Source organism: Columba livia, chromosome W (assembly GCF_036013475.1).
Source record: "Columba livia isolate bColLiv1 breed racing homer chromosome W, bColLiv1.pat.W.v2, whole genome shotgun sequence".
NCBI classification, from domain to species: domain Eukaryota; kingdom Metazoa; phylum Chordata; class Aves; order Columbiformes; family Columbidae; genus Columba; species Columba livia.
Genome location: NC_088641.1, coordinates 22,084,578 through 22,108,538, shown reverse-complemented (window position 1 = coordinate 22,108,538; position 23,961 = coordinate 22,084,578).

Genomic DNA, 23,961 nt, shown 5'->3' with positions numbered 1-23,961 from the left:
GCTTTCTCCAATATTTGTTAATAACTGTAATTGTTGTAATCTGTATTATTCTGTTCTATTGTAGGTTGATTTGCAACAAGAAAATGACACATAAGGTATGATGATCCACAGTGGACATTAAAACTCACTAATAGAATGCCCCCTTTTGACTTTGGTGGCAAGAGGTGACTGTATCACCACTCCAGAGTAGTTTGTCAGATGACTGTGGTCACAGGCTGGATTGTGAGGCAGTTACACATTCCCCTGAAATCTGGAGCTTTCAATGAGGAGGTTGACGGCTCTTTAGCACCTTGTGTGCCCCACTGTGCCTGTCCCCACATATATACACCTAGAATGGTACCAAGGTGTTGTCAATAAACTTCACCTCTACCAACTGATGGGTCAGCAGGGGTGGGACCCTCGGTCAATTTACAAGGTCCTTAACAAAGGAGGTGCCCAGACTAGCCGAGAAGCTTCTGGACTATGTTGTAATGTCCACAGCCACATCTGGCCAAACAATGAAACGGGGTTCCTGCCAAAGACACCCTTTGAGTGGTCTTCTCAGAGCTGCGGGTCTGTAAACTGGAGTCCTTTCCTTAGACAGGAACACCATCTAAGGAAACATCCCGGGATTAATGACTCCTCACTTCTTTATTTGATTGAGTGACTATTTCTTGTGAGTACCCTGAAGTAAAAGGCCTCTAGTTTTGTTTCTTGTGAGTGACTACATGCACGTTATGGATCCTTATTATTCTTATGATATTGGATTTAAATAATCTCCTTAGCTGATATCTGAACCTGTATTTTCTGTTTTCAGAGTGCTCAATATGTGTAATACCGTTGAAATTGAATTATAGAGTTTATGAGTGATATGAAGTAAAATAACAATCTCAGCTGATGTGCAAGGCCTGATTTAAGATTTAGCCATTACCCTGTAAAATAATTACATAGTTTGTAAGAATTAGGACTGTAAGACAAAATGGCTAACATTATCTAATAGCATAAAGTGATTAGACCCTAAAACTTCATTTTCAGCTCTCAATCTGCATATATGGGTTTTTGTGGGAACTGGATATGCTTGTGTGATGTTTTTTCTTGTAGTCCTCTGAATCATCTGGAGAATGATACAGAATGCAAAGAAGAACAAAGCCAGGGTCCTTACTGCGTTCATTGAGAACCTGATGTTTAAAACAAAAAAGAAGGAAATGTTGGAAAGTAAAATGTGGGAAAACAAGATGTGCGGTTCCAGCCACCTGGATGATAAAGGAAGATCAATACTAACATCACCATCTGGACAGTCAAAGACATAATACTACCATAATAACATATAAAGGGCCTTGGACAGATTACTTTGAAGTACGTTTCTCATAACTGTAAAAAGTTATAGCCCAGACTCGTGAGAATGGTATCTCGGGCTGGATAACCGCCCCCAAGTGCATGGGATGTGTGAATGTCCTTGGGCCTGGTCTGTGAATGAGTGGAAAAACAAGTGAGACAAACATCACATGAGTTTAGTGTGTTCTTAATAACAATTAGTGGAAAAGCACCTTTTTGTAAACATCTTAGTCCAGGCCTGTACCCGTAAATCCTATAAATTGTCAATGGTGAATAAAGAAAGCAGCCTAGGCCTAGGTCAGCTCTCTGCTTGGCTAGGCTCTGCCCTCCTTCCTGAACAAGATCTCTGCCTCTGAGTGAATTTCTGTCTGCGTCCTGGAATGTGTCGTTCCTAATAGCCGCAGGTAGTCACAGCCCCAAGCTTGGAAGTATTCAAGAAGAGACTGGACGATGCCCTCACACACATGGTATGAACTGTGGAGTTGTCATATGCAGGAACAGGAGTTGGACTTGATGATCCTTGTGGGTCCCTTTCAACTCTGGACATTGTATGATTCTATGATTCATGGCTGTCAGGAGTCAGTTCCAGAGGCTGGAGGATTCTTTTTCTCTTAAAATTGCCCTGTCAATGGCCGTATCCCTCAACAGAGATCACAGAAACACAGAATCACAGAATGTTAGGGATTGGAAGGGACCTTGAAAGGTCATCTAGTCCAATCCCCCTGCCGGAGCAGGAACACCTACATGAGGTTACACAGGAAGGCGTCCAGGTGGGTTTTGAATGTCTCCAGAGTAGGAGACTCCAAAACCCTGCCGGGCAGCCTGTTCCAGTGTTGCGATACACTTACTGAGAAGAAGTTTCTTCTCAAATTTAAGTGGAACCTCTTGTATTCCAGTTTGAACCCAGTACCCCTTGTCCTACCATTGGTTGTCATTGAGAAGAGCCTGGCTCCATCCTTGTGACACTCACCCTTTGTATACTTGTAAACATTAATAAGGTCACCCCTCAGTGTCCTCTTCTCCAAGCTAAAGAGACCCAGCTCCCTCAGCCTTTCCTCATAAGGGAGATGCTCCACTCCCTTAATCATCTTTGTTGCCCTGCGCTGGACTCTCTCCAGCAATTCCCTGTCCTTCTTGATCTGAGGGGCCCAGAAGTAGACACAATATTCCAGATGTGGTCTCACCAGGGTAGAGGGGAAGGAGAACCTTTCTCGATCTACTAACCACCCCCCTTCTAATACACCCCAGGATGCCATTGTCCTTCCTGGCCACAAGGGCACAGTGCTGGCTCATGGTCATCCTGCTGTCCACCAGGACCCCCAGGTCCCCTTCCCCTACACTGCTCTCTAATAGGTCATTCCCCAACTTATACTGGAACCTGGGATTGTTCCTACACAGATGCAATACTCTACGCTTGCCCTTGTTATATTTCATTACATTTTTCCCTGCCCAACTCTCCAGACTTTCCAGGTCTCGCTGGATGGCAGCACAGCCTTCTGGTGTGTCAGCCGCTACTCCTAGCTTGGTGTCATCAGCAAACGTGCTGATAGTACACTCTATTCCCTCATCCAAATCATTGATGAATATATTGAATAATACCGGCCCCGGTACTGACCCTTGAGTCACTCCACTAGATACAGGCCTCCAACTGGACTCTGTCCCATTGACCACGACTCTCTGGCTTCTTTCCTTCAGCCATTTCTCAGTCCACCTCACTACCTGGTCGTCCAGACCGCACTTCCTCAGTTTAGCTGTGAGGATGCTGTGGGAGACAGTGTCAAATGCTTTACTGAAATCAAGGCAGACCACATCCGCCGCCCTGCCATCATCCAGCCACCTTGTTATGTCCTCATAGAAGTCAATGAGGTCAGTCAAGCATGACTTCCCCTTGGTGAAGCCATGTCGACTGCCCCTAATGACCCTCTTATCCCTGATATGCCTTGAGATGGCACCAAGGATAAGTCGTTCCATCACTTTCCCAGGGATGGAGGTGAGGCTGACTGGCCTATAGTTACCCGGGTCCTCCTTCTTGACCTTTTTGAAGACTGGAGTGACAATACTGTTGGAGGACTATGTAGTTTGCCCAATTTTTCCATGATAGTAGATCAGGCAGCAGGCAACCATTGCGGTCCTTGATCTGTAGAGACACAAGCATAGCCTCTCCCTCAGGTTAATAATTCATGTGGACCCATCCATTGTCATGTGTGAAAATCCTGTACCCACACTTTTATCCGTGGACCCACCCTCTCCTGAGCCACTAAAGAGGAAAAATGACATATTATGGGTGGCAACTGGGCATCATCAGAAACCTGCAAGAAATTTAAAACATACGTAGCTTTGGTCAAGCGTGCATCAGGTGGCTCACCCAACATTCCCCCTTTTTGTTTTTGGAGAAAATGTTTGAGTGTTTCGTGGGTGAGCTCCACAATGTCTTGTCCTGTAGGAGAGTGAGGAATACCTCTAACATGAGATACCCCCCAAAGCTGTAGAAACGAAGCAACTTTCTAGGATACATATGCTGAGCCATTGTCTGTTTTTACCCGCTGCGGAACGTCCAAAAAGGAAAATGCACGCTGCCAATGGCATGTTACATCTCGTGCAGATTCTGCAGTATGAGCAGTGGCAACAATAACAGAAGAGAAGGTGTCTATAGAGACATTAACATACTTCAATCGCCCAAATTCAGGTACATGTGTGGCATCAGTCGGCCGAATTTACAAAGCTCAAAGGCCACGAGGATTGGTGCCATAATAAGTAGGAATATGCTGACCTTGACAGTCAGGTCATGCGGCAACAATGGTACGTGCCTCAGAATTTGAGATGCCAAATTGTCTCAAAGCATGGTAGCCTTGGTGACAGAAATGATGTGAGAAATAACAGAAATTATAGAAATTATGTGAGGCTATTGCCTGTTGCTTAACATCAGGAACAGGTTCTAAAGTCACTGCTGAAACTAGAGAATCTGTTTTTGCATTCCCTTCTACTTTGAAACCTGGCAATGTAGTACGACTTTTAACATGCATGACATAATATTCATGATGACGCTTCTGAATTTCAAGCCACAACAGTTTTAAAATACCAAATAGCTTTTCATTAGACACATGTCCCAATACAGCTTTATCCAACTGATGTACAAGCCTGGCCACATAAGCAGAGTCTGTCACAATATTCACAGGGCCAGGAAAGGCCTGAAACGCCATGGTCATTGCTCTAAGTGCGACCACTTGTGGTGGTCCTTCCTGATATTCTACTCGATGTTGCCACTGTGGCCCATCCTTCCAAAAAATGGCTGCCTTGCCTTTTCTTCCTGATCTGTAAACACTGTAGGTCCATTTACTGGGCTTGATTGATTCAATTGTTTCTGACCAAATCTCACCTGACTGCCTAATTTAATCACTGGATGTGAGGGCAAATGATAACTGATTTGACCCTTATAATTCATCATAGCTGCTTGTAGTGCAGAACTATTAGCCATACACCATTCAAAATAATGACTTTGCACAGGAAGCACGATCGTTTCCGGGTCTCTTGCCATTAATTTCATGCAACATGATCTGATATTAATAATCACCTGAGCCACCAGTTCAAAAAGGCCTGGGGTTGTCTTTTTTGACTTGGCTGGCAAAAAGACCCACTCTAAAATATGCAGAGGATCTCCCCACTTCTCATGCCATTGTGCGATCATGGCAAAAGGAATGCATTGATCAACCAAAACAATTGCATGTACAGGCACTGTCAAATCAATTCTCCATACATGTTTACTACTGATTCCTTGTTCAATTTCCGCAATTACCTGCTGTGCTTCTGTTCTCAAAGTGTGAGGGGCAGAAATATTAGTGTCTCCTCGCAAGAGGTCAAACAATGGCTGCAATTGAGAAGAGGGGATTCGGACATAAGGTGTCACCCAATTGATCATTCCTGCCAGTTTTTGCACATCATTCGGTGCCTTTATTTTCACTTGCAGCTTTATAGGTTGTGGTGTCACTGTTTGATCCAAAACTTTCCTGCCCAAATAAAGCCATGGCTGTTGTCGTTGCACCTTCTCAGGTGCAACAACCAGCCCATACTGATTTAATGACTCACGTGCCTTATTTTCCATCTCACCTAATTCTTGCGGTGTTGCTGCGGCCAACAAGATGTCATCCATATAATGATAGCAATACCCTGATGGAAACAAAGCACGTACCAGACTCAGAGCTTTTGCCGCATACCACTGACATATGGTAGGTGAATTTTTCATCCCTTGTGGCAACACTTTCCAAAGATAGATACCTTTTTGCTGGCTCTTCATTATTCACAGATGGAACAGTAAAGGCAAACTTTTCCATGTTGTCAGGGATTGGCTCAAGGAGCATGGACATGAGTCCACCGAGCAACTGTACGAGCAGAGCCCATTCTAGTTGACATAAGTAGGCCTTAGTTAGCTTGACTATTAGGCCGTGGGAAAGGGGGAAATGGAAAAGTACTGACTAAGGCAGAGTCAGAAGAATGAGGATTGTCCTTGAAGAGATAAGAATCAGAAGAATGCGGAATGTGCATAGTTAGCTAAACCCAAGTAGGTGGAGTAAGTTAATGTAACCTTTTAGTGCTTAGCCTATTAGATAGAGACAAGTATGCATAATTATGGTATTTGGTATAAATACGCGCTATCTCGGGCAATGAAGTTAAATCATGCTTTATCACTCACATTGAGTCAGTCTGCATGTTTTCCTCAGACGCGAAGTCGCAAGTGGCGCCCGAACAGGGACCCTCGAAGGAGCGGCTGAAGCAGAGGGGCACTGGGAAGCAGCGACCGGGGGGTCAAGAGCGACCAAACACTGCGTGCGTCGGTGTGTCGTCTCCGAGGACCTGAACTGAATTCAGGAGTTCGCCGTCTGCGTGGGCTACAGGGCAAGGGCTGCAGCCGGTGCCAGGTTTACAAGGTACCAAGGATTATAGGGTAAGGCACCTTTCTTTTGCCTAAGGGCAGGTATCAGGATATGGATAATGGAACTATGGATTTGGAAGTAGCCCTAGATTTATTACAGCACTTTTTAGAAAAGCGGAGGAGGGTTGAGTGTGTCAAGCATCTAGCTGGTCTAGTTGCAGTAGGTCGAGCGAAAGGGTGTTTTTCGAATACTGATTCGCTCTTTGATGTGTCGGAATGGAGAAAATTAGGAGACATACTATGGGATATGGTTATAGATGATGATAAATCGGCGAAAAAGTTGATGAAACCGTGGAGGGAGGTGATAAATAATATTAAGCATTATCAATTAGAAAAGAATCTAGCGGTGGTTGCAACGGAACGTTTGGGTGGGGGGGGGGAGCGATTCAACCCCTACAGTGGCACCATCAGTGCTGAGTGAGAATGAGTTACTCTTTAGCAATAGCAAGGTTCCAGTACCTCCATGCTGGGGTTCTGTGCCCATTGCAACAAAGCAGAGAGGTGTATCTCCATGTCCACAGCCCAATGAGCAGCAAGCAGGGGGACCAGAGGAGGGGGATTTAGAAAGTGTTGTTGAAGCATCGGAAAATAGGACTAGAGGAAGAGTGCGGGTATGTAAGATAAATTGGCGAAAAGTTATGGACGATGCAGTCACTGACAATCAGTTAGGAGTGCTTGCAGACGTGTGCCAGGGTCCAATAGCTTTTCCAGTGGTGTATGAAGAGGATAACCAGGGAGACTTGCGGGGATCTCATAATCCCATCAATTGGAAGTTATTGTCCCAATTACGGAGTACAGTCAATGAATCGGGGCTGCAGAGCGAGCCCACGAAACAGCTGTTAAAAACAGCTGTTAAATTACATATCGGGGGGGGGCTCTGCTATGCCCAGAAGACATTAAAGTGATAATGCAAATGATCATGACCCAGTCTCAACTGCTGCTTTGGCAAGCGCACTGGCAGAGGTACTGCGAAATGTCAGCGCAACGAAATCGTGATCCTAATGATGCGCTACGAGGCGTTACCGTTGAGCAGCTCATGGGCACTGGCCGATTTGTTACCATTACCGCTCAGATTGAATTAGGGCCAGAATACTGTTTGGAATCTATGTGAACAGCCCGAGCAGCAATTGAGAATGTTAGGACTTCCCCTCCATCCCCCTCGTATATGGCGATAAAGCAAAGGAGAGATGAGCCATTCACGGAGTTTATTGATCGGGTGACAGTGGCAATAGATCAGGCAGATGTACAGGACTGGATGAAAGCAGCTTTGCTGCGACAATGTGTCATGGAAAATACCAACTCAGCAACAAAAGCTATAATTTTAACGTTACCAGGAGATGCCACTATTGAGCAGATGTTAGACCGTATGAGTAGGGTTCCGACAGGGCCACAAGCAATGTTAGTAGAAGCAGTGCGCGAGTTAGGGAGAGATCTTATACGAGCACAGCAGCAAGCCTTTGCAGCTCTAGCCCCGCTGCGGTCTGGAGAGAGACAGCCCCAAACTCTGACACGGCGCAGAAATAAGTGCTTCCGCTGTGGAAAAGAGGGACATTACCGCCGAGACTGCCGAGCTGGTCAAGTTTGGTGTGAGAACTGCAAGTCATCGAACCACGATACCAAAGCATGTACCCGTTCGGGAAACGGCAGAATGAGCGCGTCGAGCTGCCGCGCCACGACAACAGTGGCGGCTCCAGCCCAGCTGGAAGGGACAATGCCTCTGGTGCAGCAGCCGCGTCCAGCAACAGCACCCAATTCCAGCCCGTTCCTGTCAACTCCCTACAGCCAGCTACGAGAGGGAGCCTCGGGTTGGACCTGGCAACAGCAGTAGACGTTACCTTGATAGATCAGCATCCGGTCACAATTCCATCTATGGCGGTAGGACCTCTGATAATTAACAACAAACCGCAAGGCGCACTACTGATCGGTCACTCATCTAGTGGAGTGAAAGGACTCTTTATATTCCCTGGAATTATTGATGCTGATTTTACAGGAACAATATCCATAGTGGTACAGACCTTGTTTCCACTGCTGCACATTCCTGTGAGAAGCAAGATAGCACAATTAGTTCCGCTGACTCATCTCACAGAGAGCATGCAAGCGGCAACCAGCGCTCACAGAGGAAACCAAGGATTTGGTTCTACAGGAGGACTAGCCATGCTGACAATGGCCATGAATCGATGACCAGTAGCAACGGCCACGTTATGCATTGACAACGAACAAGTAGAGCTGAGTATGTTATTAGATACAGGAGCCGATCTCACGATAGTGGACTACGGCCGTTGGCCTCGGCACTGGCCCCTGTTACCTATGCCCAGAGGAGTAGAAGGGGTAGGTGGTCACTCGGCAGTCCAGCGGAGCAGAGATAGAGTACGGCTGACGATTGAGGGCCGATCAGCGAGTTCCTACGTTACTGTCATGAGCCTTCCACAAGGGGTCAATGGTCTATTGAGTCGAGACGTCCTCGAGCAACTCGGAGTTGTGCTCACGACGGATAAGCTTTTTCAGTAACGGTCACTGCAGCATGGGCTTTCCCGATCCCTCTCTGGTGAACGACCGATGAACCAATATGGGTCGAGCAGTGGCCGTTGCAGATGGAAAGCCTTCGTGCAGCTCGTGAACTGGTGCAGGAACAATATGATCAAGGTCATGTACAGTTGTCAACAAGCCCTTGGAACACCCCTATTTTTGTGGTCAGGAAAAAATCTGGCAAATTTCGCCTACTCCATGATTTGCGAGCAGTTAACGCCCAAATGCAACCTATGGGAGCGCTACAGCCAGGATTACCAAATCCATCTATGCTGCCTGAACACTGGCATCTATTGATAGTGGACTTAAAGGACTGTTTTTTCACGATCCATTTGTACCCGAATGATACTCAGCGTTTTGCCTTCACGTTGCCTGCTATCAACAAGGAAGCCCCTGCACAGCGCTTTGAATGGGTAGTCCTCCCACAAGGAATGAAGAACAGCCCAACACTTTGTCAGCTCTTTGTTGACAATGCCTTACACCCAATACATGCAGCATGGCCTTCAGCTGTCGTTTATCATTACATGGACGATATTTTGATCGCACAGGAACGGGCATTTACCGACGCCCAACTCTCCTATTTAGCCCAGGAACTGCACAATAAGGGATTAGTGATTGCGCAAGAAAAAATACAAACATCGGTGCTGTGGACATACTTAGGTTGGAAAATATCAGAGTCACAAGTGCGTCCGCAGAAACTACAGATAACTACGTCTCTTTGGACACTGAATGATGTACAGAGACTTATGGGTGACCTTCAATGGCTACGCCCAGTGGTGGGCATTCCTAATACTGACCTTGAAATATTTCGACCGTTACTTAAGGGAATGGACCCGGCGGCTCCTGTGAGCTTGTCCAAGACTCAGCTTGAAATACTGCAGAAAATTGCGGTTCAAGTGACCGAAAGATGGGTCGATCGCCGTGATCCCAATCTACCAGTGGACCTCACGATTCTCAACAGTCCTTCCCAGCTTGTTGGTGCATTAACACAATGCAATAAGAAAAAGGGGGAGAGAGTCCGTATCCTTGAATGGCTCTTCACGCGGTTACAACCACGAAAATCAATAGAGCAAAAGTTAGAAAATTTAGCAGAATTAGTTCGGAAAGGTCGAACGCGTATTCTACAAATTACGGGAGCAGAACCAGGAGTCATTAGACTGCCAATTAAGAAAGACTTGATAGACTGGTGCTTGCAGCACTATGAAGAGCTACAGATTAGCCTGCTGTCAGCGAGCCAGAACATCTGTATTGAACCAGTGAAATTGCCAGCCTTGCAGTGGATTGGTCACAACACCTGGATTGTCAAGCCCAAGAGGAGTGAGACACCACTGCCGAATGCTGTTACAGCTTTCACTGATGTGGGGAAAAAATCAAGGCGAGCAGCAATCACTTGGACGGAAGATGGAGTATGGCACCACCATAGTCTGACTGATGTCCCGGGGGATTCGCTACAAACGCTTGAACTAGCCGCTGTTGTCTGGGCCATCCTCCGATGGCTTGATCAGCCCCTCAACATGGTGACCGATTCACTGTATGTAGCAGGAGTGTTGCAATGAATAGAAGACGCAAGGATCCGAGAAACGAAGAATCCACGGCTCAATGACCTCTTTCGACAACTGCAAACAGCTATACAGCAGAGACAGAAACCTTATGCAGTAATCCACATCAGGAGTCACAGGAATCAAGGCTTAGGAGAAGGAAATCAGAGAGCTGACCAACTTGTTGCCACAGTGATCCCACTTAGTGACTTTGTTAAAGCACGAGAGGCTCACAGCATGTTTCACCAAAATGCAAAGGGACTGAGGCAACAGTTTGGCATTACCTTAAATGAGGCAAAGGGTATTGTAAGGGCCTGTCCAGACTGTAGCCATCATGGGCCAGGTTTAGGAATAGGAGTAAACCCTTGAGGATTAGGGCCCTGTGAACTTTGGCAGATGGACGTCACACATGTACCAGAGTTTGGACGGCTAAAGTACTTACGTGTCATGATAGACACCTATAGTCATTTCATATGGGCCACCCCTCAGGCAGGTGAAAAGGTGACACACGTGGTCAGGCATTTGACATGTTGCTTTGCAGTAATGGAGGTACCTCAGAAATTAAAAACGGACAATGGACCAGCGTATAGCAGTGAAAAAATGCGGAAATTTTGCCAATTGTGGGCCCCACTGGCCAGGCAATAGTGGAGAGGGCCAACCAGACTATTAAAAGGTGCGCAGTGGGTCCCGGCCAGGTGGACAAAGGCTGTCCTAGAGCTCCAGTTCTCCGAATCGAAGAATGAGGAAGCTACTGACCATCTCGATGCTGACGGTGTGGATTGCAGCTCTTCAAGGCCTGCTGAGAACAACGTTCCACCCTAGAGAGAATGTCTGGGTAACTCTGGGGAGGGCCGCAAACACGACGACTTTCTGTGCCATCTTGTCCACCCCTAGTGCACCCTTTGTTATGTGCCTTATCGGGGTACCATTAAATGACTCAGATTGGGATGTGCTAAACCAGATGCTCAGGGATAGCAAAAAACAATGGGGGGATCTGAGAGGGCAAGACGAAAGATATCTTGGGTGCGCAAAGAACATGAGTGAATGGTTTGAGAAATATGATAACTGGGATGATTGTTGGCCCAGAACCCCAGGAGATTGAGCTTGTAGATTCCTTAAATGCTTCTTACTGTGTTTTCCTTAACGCTTCTAAAAACCCTTGCAATGAGGGAACCCGATATCCCTGTAACACCACAGGTGAAACTCGTGTCTACCCCCAAGGCAATAACACAGAATGGAAGAACTGGTGTAGACAAATAAGCCATAATGAAACGCACCACTCCCAGGTACTACCTGGCCAAGGAAACTGCCAACTGGTCTGTTTTTTATTTGCGGTAATAGAGCGTGACCTGGAATTCCCTTTAGGCCCACTGGTGGTCCATGCACGATTGGTCAACTTAGCCTAGCTTTGCCACACCATCACCCGAATAGATCTAATCCTGTAAGGTGGAAAAGGGGCATTACAGAAACCCTTGATAACACCTGTGATGATAACGTACAACTCTGGAATAAGTGGGAAATGATATTTGCGTCCTTCCTTACCCCAGGTGCTGCTGCTGCCCGAGCACATAGAAATTTAGAGACATTATCTTGTTGGGTAGTGAAACAAGCCAACCTTACTAGAAGAGTGCTTTCGGATTTAGCAGAGAGCATGAGTAGTCTGCAACATGCCATATTACAAAATCAGATGGCCATTGATTTTTTGCTCCTAGCCCATGGCCATGGATGTGAGAAATTTGACGGAATGTGCTGTACGGATTTACAGGATAAGACGAGATCCATCCACAAGGAGATTAAACAACTTATGGACCATTTACAGAAAATCAGAGAGGATGTGGGCCTCTTTGGCTTAGAGGGCCTCACGAACTGGTTTGGACTAGGAGGATGAGTAAAAGGGCTTTTGCAAAGTGCTCTGGCTCTCTTAATCATAGTAGCAGTTGTATTAATGTGCTTGAGCTGTGCTATATCATGTATTAAGAAGGTTTTAGAGCAGACACTTGGGCAAGCTCTGCTTGTACAGAAAGAAAAAGGGGGAATTGTCAGGGATTGGCACAAGGAGCATGGACATGAGTCCACCGAGCAACTGTACGAGCAGAGCCCATTCTAGTTGACATAAGTAGGCCTTAGTTAGCTTGACTATTAGGCCGTGGGAAAGTTTTTCCTGAGCAAGAGGCCACTGATCGACCCATACTGGTCTTTCAGTTTGTCATCTTAGTCCTAAAGTGGGCCGACAAACGTTCTGCATCACAGTGACCCCTGCTAAAAATCCATAGTTATCCGTACTCCCCACTGCCCTAATCAATCCCTCCCCTACCAGTTCAATCGGGCAGGGGTCACATAAGGTCTCACTGTAGCCCTTTGATTTTCAGGATTAGCAATCACTGTCGGCCTGGTTGACATCAAATTGTTTGCAACTCTGCCTAGTCCCACCACCCCCACAGCATTTGAAACCAAGGGCCAAGAAGGAGGCCATTCTTGTTGCGAAATTATGGTGACATCTGCTCCTGTATCAAGCAGTCCAGTAAGTTTCACCTGGCTGGGGACAAAAGCATCCATTATGAGTGTACAAACCATTTGTAGCCATTTTTCTGACACTGTTTGAGACCAAAAAATAAGTGGCTTTCCAGTTGAACCAAATCCACTGTCCCCATGAAGAACTTGCTCAGTCCTAGGAACATAACTCAAAAAAGGCACAAGTTGAGCTATATGTGTTCCTTTCTGTATTGTCACAGGTGGGGTCGCCGTGGAAACCAAGGCACAAATTTGTCCTTTATAGTCCACATCAATAACTCCTATGTGTACCATTAATCCTTGCAGGGTACTACTTGATCGTCCTATTAACAAAGCACTCAGTCCCCTGCCAATTGGTCCCCAAGCATCCAGGAGCACTTTATGAACCTCTTGAGTTGTTATAGTCACTGTGTGGGCAGTGACTACATCCATCCCGGCTGCTCTGCTGATTTTTCCTGATAGCCTGTCACAGAGGGCTGCCTGTGCACTGACCCTAGAAATGGGCTGCCAGAGTTGCAAGGCGTTGCTGAAGGAGGCATTTGTGTCTGCACGCACCCCTTCGTGCTCTTCTTGTCGTTTCCCTGCTGAAGTGGCTGTCTGCGAGGGTGAAAAATCATGGACTCCACACAATCCAATATGAATTCAAGCGAAGCCATTTATTACAAAAACAAGCCTCCTTATATATACACCTTGTTGAGGCCCTGAGGCCTTACTCCCACAGCGGGTGTTGTTTTTCAGCCTTCGAGCTGTCCTTGAGATTCCTTTGGCTGGTTCAGAAATAAATCTCCATCTAATAGAAACCCATATACACAACAACCTCAAGAAAATCCCTCAAATCTCCCACAGCTATCCGTTAGAGTGATACTTAGAATGACACTTCCTAGAAAAATGTCCATTTTTTCCACATCACAGTATCACAGTATAACAATATAAGCAATTACTCTAATGCATAAGGATGCATCCTAAGGGGGAGCAAGGTGGAATTTTAGCAGTGGAACCGGTTCCCATTTGGTAATTATCTCCCCAAACAAAAATATTTTGGTTCAAAATAGAAATATGCAAATTAAAATACTGAGCTCAGATATGAAAACCAAATACCAAGTTCAAATATGCAGATAGATCAGAGTTACACTTATTCAAGACAATATCTCAATTTTTGCATTGCACCTTTGAACCGCTTACTGCTCAGCCAGGTAGCGGTGCCGCTGGGTCTCCCTGACAAAACAGGTCAGTGCGCGCTGGATCCCAATCGGCACCCGCCCCCTTGCCGCTGCAGCAAGCTGGACTGGGCAAGGCTTTTATTAGTGTCTCATCTGGTGTGCTACAACTGTTATTCCAAAACCAGGATTCTTTACTCGGCATGCATACAAAAGAGCCAAATTTAGTGCACCGAAATGAGAGACAGCCTGTCACAGAGTTGTGCAAGTCTGGATACCGGAATAAAGCTGTCATTCTAGAAAGAATAGTAACAGCTATTACACATAAAATCTTAACATCACGTTCATGCAGTAAGGAACTAAATTACTCATGATCTTCTGTACTATCACAAAACACACTTTTTGAGTCAACCGATTCTCATGATTTAACAGTCTGTGAACTTACTGTACCATATAACAGACAAAGACTTACCAAACTATAATATGCTTAAACAGATACCTACAAAGAAAACACGTTAATAAGGAAAACATTGTGTAGACTTCAGCAAGTTTACTGTGACCTGTGTGTTATCAGTTAATTCTCTCTCAGCTTGTTGAAGTTCAAACCGTTATTTATTTTGTCCTAGTCTTCTCGCCTTAAAAACAACATTAATTGCAACAAAGTGTTATACTTCAATATTCTATTCTCCGGACACTTTTCCCAATCATTTAACTTATACAGCAGCCACCAATAATTACAATATTTTACTAGATCTTCTTTCTCCATATTTCCAAGTGCTTTCCTATGTTTTAAAACACCTCCCAATACCAATTTCTAAGGAACATGACTGAAAACAGTCATTTCTGACCCCATCTTGTAAGTAAAAACCATGAGAAGAGGGAGGGAGGGGGGGAAAACACAGGGCTGCTTGCAGCGCGAGTGGGAAAAGTGGAGAGAAAGTTTTACGGTGTACTTATACCACAAAGAAACAATTCTAACAACAACCAGTAAAACTATTAACTCACATTCCTGACAAGCTGCTTGATTTTCAGAGGGGCAATACACAGAAGCATATAATATGTACTGTAAAACTCGCAAATAACATGATGATAGCAAACGTTAGCATTCTCTACTGCTAATTTCAACACCAGTGCTTCCTTAACTTCTAAGTTTTCAACCTGCTTATTGATGGCCTCTTGAAGATGGTCAATAAATTGCATGTAATTCTCACTGGGACCCTGATAGTAATTATAAAAGATTTGGATGCTTTGTTGGTTTCAGACACCTCTACTATAGCTTGATATGCAAGGTCTGTTGACTACCTCAGGATTTCAGAAACTAATAGCGCCTGTAATTGTGGTGTGTCAATTAGTGTCTCTTCCAAGAGTTGGGATACCTGCCCCTTTCAACAAGTCCCCATCGTTCCGTCCTAAATTATCTATAGCTGTTACATTGCATAGGTCTAATTTTGCTTGAGTCTTTCATAGTTTTTATCTGATATCGGGGCAACACGTACACATACCCCTTTAAATTTTCAAGAAAATGCTGCAGACCCTCATCCTCATCCGAGTCATCAGATAACGCAGACTTGAATGGTGCTGGAGAATTGTTGGTAACAGGGGGGTTCGAACAGTGCACATTCTTGCCAATAGTTTCTAGCATCATAATTACTTATATAACCTGAGTCCCCAGGCGCATCCCCTTTCCCGTCACGATCATCATGATTTCATTGCCAACTGCTGGATTCACTCACTATTAGCTGATCTAATCCTTCACACAGTTCTTTTGCCCAGTTCTTATCCGGCGACTCCTTCTGCTCTCTTGTGGAAGTTGGAGGGTTAAAAGGCAGTAAAGGCAGGTACAAATTGGTAAAAGGACTGATGGCACACTTGTTTACGACTTAAGTGTTCTCAGCTTTCACAGGTTCTTTGAGCAAGTTTTCTGACTCCAATCCTCTGGACTTGCTGTTCTCACCAGGGTTGGGCAATGGTACAGGAGGCCTCCCGCTCGGCATTTTTCCTCCCCCCGCCCCGGATCTGCTGAACTATCGGGGGAGCCGAAAGCACAGCAGGGGATGGAATAGGGAGGGTGTCAAAGACATAAGCCGGGTAAACTTCACAGCGACTTTCAGGTTTCTTATCAGGCTGCAAAGCTGCAAAAACTCCGGCAGCAGCAGACTGTTCAGCCTTAAGATCTTTTAAGGTAGTGATTATAACCTTCCATGTAGTTGCTAATGATTTAGCTTCTTTATCTCCATTGCTGACTCTATCCCATAATTTCTGCCCTATATCGTCCCAAAGTTCAAGTTTAAGTTTTTAGTCACTAATGATTGTAACAGTCTTTTCAGGTTTTAATTGTTTCACTGTAGTAATTATCAGTTTCCAGGTGGTTACAAGGCCGAGAATATACTTTTCACTTTGACTGACTGCCTCCCACAACACCGTTCCCACTTTTTCCCAAGTCTCTATTTGAAAAACTCCTAACAGGTCAGCAGGAAACCCACTGCCTCTGCACCAAATTAATAGTCTTTTGAGGTTACTCTCCTCATACTTGACCCCTCTCTTAGAGAGAATATGCGAGAGGAGCCGCAGTATTTCTTCTTCTTCTTTAAAAATATTCTGCCCCATCTCCTCTCACCCCCAGCTGCTCACCTCTTTGGGTGTCCATTGCAACGATATTGGATCCTTTATCCCTCCTCTGTCGCTTCTGTAGCGATCAATCAGGAGTCACGCAGCCCGCAGACTGAGTCCCGGTCACGGTCCAGCCGAGCCGTTCCAGCTGGGGCTCGCTCCTCGCAGCAGTCATCCCCCTTCCATAAATTCTCCTTATGGATCACATCGGAATCACCACTTGTGAGGGCGAAAACTCATGGACTCCACACAATCCAATATGAATTCAAGCGAAGCCATTTATTACAAAAACAAGCCTCCTTATATATACACCTTGTTGAGGCCCTGAGGCCTCACTCCCACAGCGGGTGTTGTTTTTCATCCTTCAAGCTGGCCCTGAGATTCCTTTGGCTGGTTCAGAAATAAATCTCCATCTAAAAGAAACCCATCCACACAACAACCTCAAGAAAATCCCTCAAATCTCCCACAGCTATCCGTTAGAGTGATACTTAGAATGACACTTCCTAGAAAAATGTCCATTTTTTCCACATCACAGTATCACAGTATCACAGTATGTTTGGGATTGGAAGGGACCTCAAAAGATCATCTAGTCCAATCCCCCTGCTGGAGCAGGAATGCCTAGGTGAGGTCGCACAGGAACATGTCCAGGCGGGTTTTGAATGTCTCCAGAGAAGGAGACTCCACAACCCCCCTGGGCAGCCTGTTCCAGTGCTCTGTCACCCTCACTGAGAAGAAGTTTCTTCTCAAATTTAAGTGGAACCTCTTGTGTTCCAGCTTGATCCCATTACCCCTTGTCCTATCATTGTTTGCCACCGAGAAGAGCCTGGCTCCATCCTCATGGCACTCACCCTTTATATATTTATAAACATTGATAAGGTCCCCCCTTAGTCTCCTCTTCTCCAAACTAAAGAGACCCAGCTCCCTCAGCCTTTCTTCATAAGGGAGGTGCTCCACTCCCTTAATCATCTTCGTTGCCCTACGCTGGACCCCCTCCAGCAGTTCCCTGTTCTTGAACGGAGGGGCCCAGAACTGGACACAATATTCCAGATGGGGTCTCACCAGGGCGGAGTAGAGGGGAAGGAGAACCTCTCTCGATCTACTAACCACTCCCCTTGTAATACACCCCAGGATGCCATTGGCCTTCTTGGCCACAAGGGCACAGTGCTGGCTCATGGTCATCCTTTTGTCCACTAGGACCCCCAGGTCCCTTTCCCCTACACTGCTCTCTAATATGTAATTTCCCAACCTATACTGGAACCTGGGGTTGTTCCTGCCCAGATGCAGGACTCTACACTTGCCCTTGTTAAATTTCATTAGGTTATTCCCCGCCCAACTCTCCAGCCTGTCCAGGTCCCGCTGGATGGCAGCACAGCCTTCTGGCGTGTCAGCCACACCTCCCAGCTTAGTGTCATCAGCAAACTTGCTGATAGTACACTCTATTCCCCTCGTCTAAATCGTTAATGAATATATTGAATAATATTGGCCCCAGTACTGACCCCTGAGGCACTCCACTAGATACTGGCCTCCAACTAGACTCCGCACCATTGACTACCACTCTCTGGCTTCTCTCCTTAAGCCAGTTTGCAACCCACCTCACTACTCTATTGTCTAGGCCACATCTCCTCAACTTAGCTGTGAGGATGCTGTGGGAGACTGTGTCAAAGGCTTTACTGAAGTCAAGGTAGACCACATCCACTGCTCTGCCATCATCCATCCACCTTGTTACATTCTCACAAAATGCTATGAGGTTGGTCAAGCATGACTTACCCTTGGTAAAGCCATGCTGACTGCCCCTAATAACCCTCTTATCCTTGATATGCCTTGAGATGGCACCAAGGATAAGCTGTTCCATTACTTTCCCAGGGACAGAGGTGAGGCTGACCGGTCTATAATTACCCGGGTCCTCCTTCTTGCCCTTTTTGAAGACTGGAGTGACATTTGCTTTCCTCCAATCCTCAGGCACCTCTCCCGTTTCCCAAGAGTTGGCAAAGATGATGGAGAGCGGTCCAGCAATTACTTCAGCCAGCTCTCTCAGCACCTGTGGGTGCATCCCATCTGGACCCATGGATTTATGGATGTCCAGACTATTTAATTGCTCCCTAACCCAGTCCTCATCGACTAAAGCAAACTCCTCCATTGACCTGGCTTCATCTGGGGTCTCAGGGGTACAGGGCTCCCCAGGACAGCCTCCGGCAGAGTAGACAGAGACAAAGAAGGCATTCAGTAATTCTGCCTTCTCTGTATCTTCTGCCACCAGGGCACCCACCCCATTCATCAGTGGGCCTACATTGCCTCTGGTATTAGTTTTATCTGCTATGTATTTGAAAAAGTTCTTTTTGCTGTCCTTGACCCCTCTCGCCAGCTGTAATTCTAAGGAGGCCTTGGCTATCCTAGCTGCCTTCCTACATCCTCTAACAGCAGCCTTATATTCTTCCCAAGTGGCCAGCCCCTGCTTCCATGACCTGTAAACTCTCCTCTTCTGCTTGAGCATACCCAACAGATCCCTGTTCAACCACGCAGGCCTCCTGGCTCCCTTCCTTGACTTCCTATGCATGGGGATGCTCTCATCCAGAGCATGGAAGAAGCAATCTCTGAATGCAATCCAGCTATCTTGGGCCCTTTTTCATTCAAGCAGTCTTGCCCATGGGATTTCCCCTAGGAATTGCTTGAAAAGGCCGAAGTTAGCCCTGCTAAAGTCCAGGGTTCTAGTATTGAAGACCTGCTCGAGGCCTTCATTGTTTAAGAAACTTTAGATCCCTGCCACTATTTTTCCACTAAAGCTGTAAATAAATTTAACATATTACAAAATATTTAAGTCTGATATAGTGGCATGAACCCATTTGGTTTGAAATAGAATAAATATGAACTTTGAGAACTACAGTACACCATTCCATAACTCAGTTTATATGCAAATCTGAACTTCATATTGCCTGAAAATTAGAAACTAATTGACTTGAATTATATTAAAGACAGGAATAATATATTTAAATAACAATACAAACTGTCCATAAATCTGAGGTAGTTAGTAGCATAAATCAATCCAATAGCGAGGGTTTGAAATATGCAATAAGATTTTAAATTGCGAACAGATATCCTTTCTTTGTGGCTGACTGGGTTTGAGTTCACATTCTCCAAAAGATACATGAGAATGTTTAGCTATAGCTGGAAGAAATGAACATCATTCAATAGGTCCTTTCTTATATAGAACACATCAAAAAGACGATACCAAAATCTATGAACTACTTAGACAAATGACTTTAAAATTAGTCTGTCTTGAAATCCATTGTTCAATCATTTTCTGAATATGAGCTAAAATGTAAGTATAAAATTCCTATATCAGGTGAAATTACACTGTTGTATACACATTTTCTCCATTTTTACTGCAATGCAAAATTAGCTTTTATCCCAAAGGACTTTGACAAAACTAAAATCTAAGTCATTCTGAGACACCACCTTGTCTCCTCTGAAACAGCTGCAGAAGAGAGTCATAAGCGTTCACAAGGTACAACAGGACTACATGCTAGTTGAGATTAGTGAAATCAAGCCTCTTGTTACCAGACAAATTTGGTTGGCTTACCAAAGTGAAAATGCTTTGGGAAGCTTAACATGAAAGGATTACAACCTTCCTTTGATGGTCTCATCTTTGGAAGGCCCTAGTTGCATAGGGAAAGCACTGCAGTGAGAGCCTATATTCAAATACCAGCTTTTCTTCAGAGTCTGGATGATCTTCAAGACAAAATCACTCTGTATTTGATCTCCCTTTCTGCAAAATAGAAGGAAAAATGTCCTCACTTTTGCAGAGGATGTTGTGAGGCTTAATTCTGTGGGCTTGTAAAGCTATTTGGATAACAAAGGAGAAAGAGCCATAGGAGAACAATGATGGTAAGTCAGGATGTTCCAACCACACAAAACTGTGGCATTGATTAAATACTGATGTGAGAAGTGACAGAAATAGATTAACTACCATTATATCAGACAAAACATCTTCCCTAGAGAGCTAACAGCTAGTACTGCCTAGACAGCACATTCAAGGGCACTCCATAAAAATCTAAATAAAAATGGGGAAATATTGAAATGTCTTCATCTATTTTAACTGTTGTTCTGTCTGGATGGCAGGATATTTTAGCTTCAGGTAATGTACAGTCACACTCTAAAAACATGTGTACTTCAAACTGTTACATACATCTGTAAGCAATTGTTCATGTGATGATGGCCTGAATGTCAGCAGCACAATGGGTCTTGTCTCCTATCAGACATACCAATGGAGCTTCTGTGGAAGCTCCAGACATAACTGGCAGCCTTAAAAGACAACACAATGTCCTTAATACTCCCAAAACTAAGTTGTATGCTAAATTCTCAAAACTGCCCTTTTTCCCAGTGAGATGTCAAATGCTTGAAAGGGGGAGAAGGAATCTGAGATAAGTAGCCCGTTAAGAAAAGATTTCCCAGAATTATTTTGAGATGTTCTCAGGCAATGGTCTGATCAGAGCTACTGGCATTGTGACATGCTGTTAAAGGAGCTAAACTGTGACATTAATCAGCCTTTGTGCTGAAGTGTATGCCACAGACACCACCTTTAATTGAGAAGGTGCTGCCTGCAGCCACCCACAGGTCACTGCTCAAGGCATTCCTGGACCTCATAGCTACTAGGGCTGTATAATCACGGGGTATGGTCCTTTGGGATTTAGGGCCTTTTTTAGGGTCTTGAAGATCAAGAAGCAAAGCAGGAAATTAATGAAAGTTTACTGTGTTTCTACATTTTTAGCTGAATAGATGAGGATAAATGCTCTGAACCAGTCAAAGTTTCTGAGTGGACACTAGACCTACCTGCTCAGAGAACTGCACCGTGGCCTTGAGATGAAAAAAAGTAAAACCATTTGCCCTGGGTTAAGGAGACAAGCAGAGAGATCTGGCTGGCCAAAGTGAGAAAAGAAATTCAAATGAAAACCTCTGTTCACCACCAACTGATCAATGTCTAGCCAGTCCCCAAGCAGTGGCCCCTCAGCCAACCTTCCCCCTAGTTTTATTGCTGAGCATGATGTCATATGGTATGGAATATCCCTTTTGGTCAGTTGGGGTCAGCTGTCCCAGCTGTGCCTCCTCCCAACTTTTTGTGTGCCCCCAGCCTACTCACTGGTGAGGCAGTGTGAGAAGCAGAAAAGACCTTGATTCTGTGCAAGCATTGCTCAGCAATAACTAAAACATCCCTGTGTTATCAACACTGTTTTTTTAACACAAATCCAAATCACAACCCCATGATAGGTACTATGAAGAAAATTAACTCTACCCCAGCCAAAATAAGCACAGAAGGTGATACCCATCAGGCCCTCTAGTCAATTTGCATGGTTTTGCCAAGTTTACCCTGCACTCAGTCACTCTGCTGTGGAAATGCTCCTTTGCTCCAAATGTTTCTCCTCTGTCTTTTCATCCACTGAAGGTCAGTGGAGACTCATTACACTCTGTGTAAATGCTGCAGACATGAAGAGAATTCACAGATGAAGGGTGCCATGGAGGCACCCCAAAACACCTCCAAGCAAATAATAAGCTTAAATCAACTTCAATTCAGAACCGAAACTGAAGCCAAATGACAGACCGAAACTAAACAACAGAAACCAATGCAATCAGGGAGGTAATCCAAAATCAAACAGCACTCCGGCAACATTTAATAAACTGCAGGTTCAATATACCAGTTGGGGTTATTATTACCATATGACCACACAAGAATAATGTTCCACAGTGTGCACTCATTCATTCGAAAGAGAAGCTTCTCTCATGCAAGGGTATGCAGAAGAAATAGTTGCTTACCCAGGGGATGGGGGTCAAGGGCTCACTCAAGGATATATCCAGAAGAAATAATCACTCACCAAGGAGAAGGTGAGGGCTCTCAGTCTCGGGAAGTCTTTTTAGACAGCATCGATGATCTAAGGAGAAGACTCTATTCATAGTCCTGCTGCCCTGAGAAGACCACTCCAAGGGGGTCTTCAGTGGGGGCCCCATTTTATAGTCTGGTCAGATCTGGCTGTGGTCATTATGAGCATGGTCCAGAAACTTCTATGGGCCTGGGCACCTTGTAGGGAGCTCCTGCTCCCCCAGCTGTGGGGGAAGTGTATGTGACTGGAGTCACCATGCCCCAAGTGGGGAGACTGTGATGGTCGACCAAGGTGCATAGGTGGGGACAGCCACAGTGAAGCTGAAAAGGTCTTAAAGAACCATCAGCTGTTGTATTGAAAGCTCTGAACCTCATTGGGGTGTGTGCAACTACCACAGAGGGGAAAAGGTATAATTCCAATGTTTTGTGAGATCATCAGCACCGTGGTCCTTGTAGCTCTGAAAAACAAGACCTGTAAGTAACTGTAAGAGGGTTGATCAACTGCTTTAGCATGAAGGTGGGCCAGTTATGTCCTAATTTTGACACTGAGGATAACTGCAGGAGGACAGGAAATTTTACTGGGAAGGAAATCCAGATCATGTGCTGTTTGAGAAAGATGTGTTACGTAGGGAAATAAGGATAGATGACAAAGTTTCAAAATAAATTCAATTGCAGGTAAGTGTATCTGACACAAAAATACTTATGATAAAAATCTCACATTAACATACTCTGAAATGTCAAGATAATATTTGTTTATTGTTTTTCAACACAACAGTTTCTCTGAGTGCCATTTTGAGCATACACATTGATACCTGTATTTCTAATTATTAGACTGAATTTTAAGGAATTATAGAACTCATAGTCTAGGAGATCATTAAAGTAGCAACCTTTAAAGATCAACCAACCTTGTAAACATAGAATCTTTGTATAAGCAACTTTGTAATCTTAGGATCTTTGTATAAATAGACCTTGTAACTATAGAATCTTTTTACTTGGTAGTCCTACCTTATTCTTAAAATTTACATAGATTTACTGTGGGACAGGATTTGGCTGGCCTCAGCAAAACCCCCAGCACTTATCAACTGATAAAAGGAAATGTGCTGGAGCTTGTTGGTCACAGACCCTGGTGACAAAAAACAGGAACAGTACTTAAAGACAGGATGTGCTAAATCCTTTGTGTAGATAAGAATTACGAGTTACTAAGGTTATCAAGAAGGAATTGCTGCTGCTGCTACACTAAGGAGGTTGCATTAATCAAGATAGCAACTGCCTAAACAAACATTAGCCAATCAGTAGGTATCTAGCAAGAATAACAAACCAATCAGCGTGTGATGCGCTGTTTAAGATAGGTATAAAATATGTTAGAAATTACAATAAAGTTGACATCTTGCTTGCATCAAGCTGTGTCCCATCTCTCCATCCCAGCAATTTACGACATATTCTTTTAAAATAAGTAACTGAGAAGTAACTGAGAAACATGCGAATGTGGCTTAGCATTGCTTACAAGAT